We start from the raw sequence: 3,364 nt of genomic DNA, 5'->3' as shown, positions 1-3,364 counted from the left end.
AGTGGTGCGGTTTTGCTCTTAATTCCCGCTAGTAAGGTGTTGAGCGGTTTGAGTTGCTGCTACATTTGGAAGAAATCGACGGTAAAAGTTCAGTAGGCCGAGAAATTCTCGCAACTGCTTCACCGTTGACGGCACGGGGAAGTCATTGATTGCTTGGACTCGAGACTGTAGTGGACGTATTCCATTTCGGTCAAGGTGGTGGCCAAGGAAGTCAAGTGCCGGCACGCCAAACTCACATTTTTCAAGTTGTATGGTAACGCCGTAGTCGTCTAACCTTGAAAATATGGTATGAAGATGCTCCTCGTGTTCTGTTGCAGTGCGGCTGAAGACAAGGATGTCGTCTAAGTATGCAAAGCAGAACGAGAGCCCTCTCAAGATATGGTCCACAAAACGTTGGAATGTTTGTGCAGCATTACGGAGGCCGAAAGGCATGCGCAAAAATTCAAATAATCCGAAAGGTGTAATAATCGCTGTCTTAGGAATGTCGGACGGTTCCACCGGGATTTGGTGATAGGCCTTAATAAGGTCAATCTTGGAGAATATTGTTGATCCTGCGATGGTACCGGTGAAGTCATGAATATGGGGTATAGGATACCGGTCAGGAGTCGTGACCTTGTTAAGGGCTCTATAATCGCCGCAAGGTCTCCAATCACCTGACTTTTTGGGTACCATATGAAGTGGAGTAGACCAGTTGCTGGAAGAAGGGCGTACCAGGCCAAGTTCAAGCATATGGTTGAACTCGTTCTTGGCGACCTGGTAACGGTCTGGAGCAAGACGGCGTGGTCGGGAGAACACGGGAGGACCGGTTGTTTCAATGCAATGAGTTACGGTGTGTTTGACAGGCCGTTCTGTTATAGAGGGCCGTGTGAGGGCGGGGAATTTTTTGAGAATGTTGTGCCATGGAGAATCGGTCATGACCTTTGAAATGATGGGACTGAGGGGCGGTTTGTCTAAGCATAACCCCTGTATGCTGAGTCGCGTTCCCGCGTCAGTCAGTTCTTTACGTCGTACGTCCACAATAAGGTTGAAGAAGCGTAGAAAGTCCGCTCCAAGAATGGGTCGAGTTACCTCGGCTATTAAAAACACCCAGCGAAAAGTGCGACGAAGACCAATATCTAGCGTGAGCGATCTTTCCCCAAACGTTGAGATGGGAGAACCATTTGCAGCTTGAAGTGTCAAGCAGTTTTGGCGGTGTCGGCGATCGTCTGGAGTTGGAGGTATTACGCTGATCTCCGCCCCTGTGTCGACCAGAAAATACATTTTCGTATTCTTCTCCGTGATAAAGAAAAGACGGCTGACATCAGGTACCACGGCATTTGCCGTCTTCAATGCGTGGTTGGGGAGTTTCCCTGGTAAGAACAGGGAGAAATGCAGCGGTGGGCCATGTCGCCAAATCGTTTGTGGTACCAGCACAATCCGCTTGCTTCGGCGGAAGGAGATCTGCTTGCTCTGGGTCGAAACCTGGATGATCCCCGACGGTTGCCTGAGAAAGATGACTCCGTGACACGGAGAGATGATACCTCAGAAGAGAGTTGGTCCATCTTTCTTGAGAGCTGTAGGACGACGTCGTTGAGTCTCTCTAGACGGTCAACCGCTTGGTTCGATGAAGGTGTCGTGGAAGAGAGAGCTGCAATGGCAGGTGTATTCACCTCCATGATCCTATCAGCCATGCGAGCTAAGGCCTCGGTAGATGCTATTTCCGAAGCGGACAGGATCATGCGGACGTTGCTTGGGAGCCTCTGAAGGAATAGTTCTCGGAAAATTGGTTCCTCGACTCTGTCTGGTCTGTCGCCGAGTAGCTGATGCATACGTCGCAGAAGGTCCGTTGGTTTTCGATCACCCAATTCTTCAGATGTCAAGAGCTGCTGAAGTCGGCGTTGTTCTGACGCCGTGGTGCGGCGAATAAGTTCATCTTTAAGGTGATCGAATGGATTGTCTGGTGGTGCACGAAGAATGTCACGGACAATCGCGGCTGTAGCCTGGGGTAGCGCGGCTACTACAAAGTAAAAACGGGACCTTTGGGAGGCAATCCGATGAGAACGGAACAGGGCCTCGATGTGCAAGAACCAGAGTTCCGCGTCGCCATCCCAAAAGGTGGGCAGCTTGAAACTTGCGCTGGCGATGTGTGCAGCCGGCAAGATAGGATCAGCGGCGGGAGAACCAGTTGGCGGTTCAGACTCCGTCATTGCTGTCGAAGGGATGTGGCATGGTTGATGAGAAGCTAGAGGTCCGAGCCCGGGTCACCAATTTGTAGCGCGTTCGATGTTGAGGACGGAAGAGATGTTGCGACCGACTCCGAGCTTAGGTGAAAACGTTCTGTTTAATCCCCGTGCCGTTGGGCTCGCGCCAAGGAGTTGATTCGTTGTCTTTCTTGGTGGCGACGCTGGACGTATTGACTGCTACAGATAGACCCAAAATTCGTTTCATGGCTCCTTATTCCGGCGCGTATTTCTTCGTCCATTCGTGTTCAAGGGAGCAGTATCACATCAGACACACCAATCTCTTGTTGAAAAAGACACGAAAGGGAATTTTATAACGAATTAAATGATTAGCAGAGAGCACCTCGGGAATGTCGCTAAAGTCTCGTTTGTAATGCCCGTCTAGGGACCTTGACAGGTAGTGACCGATGCCTGTCTCGCCTAGAACATGCCTTGAACCTGACGTCATCGCGCCAGCTCTCCGGCCACCACGAGAGAAATCACCGGGACTCTCTTTTGCGCGTCCAAGACGTCGCTATTGGCTTTATAAAAGATTGTAGAAAATTAACCTGTCACTAATAATTCGTACAAAAGCAGCTTTGTGGTCAGTTGCGGTGGCCCGATCGCTGGCGTGCTCCGGCCGCTTCGGTGGCTGGAACGGCTAGGACATGTTGTCAACGTTAGCCTCGCCGCAGCTTTGCTCGCCAAGAGACAATCTACGTCACGATTGCGCCGGATGTCACGTTCTCTCCTCTGGCTGCTCTCCGAGCGCTTGCCAGAGTGGGCCGTTTACAACGAAAAATACAGTCATCAGGCTCAAAATACAAACGTGCGATTGTCATTTACGGATATTGTGGGTCATAGTCAGCCTAGTCCAGAACACAACAGGTATATTTCAAATTTCGCTGAATTATCCCTTCAACAGGCTGCCGCATAACGAGGCTGTCATACTTCATCACCAACGCGCTCAACACAAAACATGGTTTGCACGTGACGTCGTCACACTATATGCTGGTGGTCATTGCGACTTGTTCTTGCTGGGAAAATAAAATCTGGTGGTGCAAAAGGCCACGCACAGAATGTTCACGCTCAATGCAAGCCAAGTATTCAAGAGACACAATTATTATTCTCGCTTGGTGCAGCGTCGTGAGGAACGGCGCGAGCGT

Source organism: Ixodes scapularis, unplaced genomic scaffold, assembly GCF_016920785.2.
Source record: "Ixodes scapularis isolate PalLabHiFi unplaced genomic scaffold, ASM1692078v2 PGA_scaffold9__187_contigs__length_104089568, whole genome shotgun sequence".
Classification (NCBI taxonomy): domain Eukaryota; kingdom Metazoa; phylum Arthropoda; class Arachnida; order Ixodida; family Ixodidae; genus Ixodes; species Ixodes scapularis.
Note: the sequence above shows the minus strand (reverse complement) of the source record.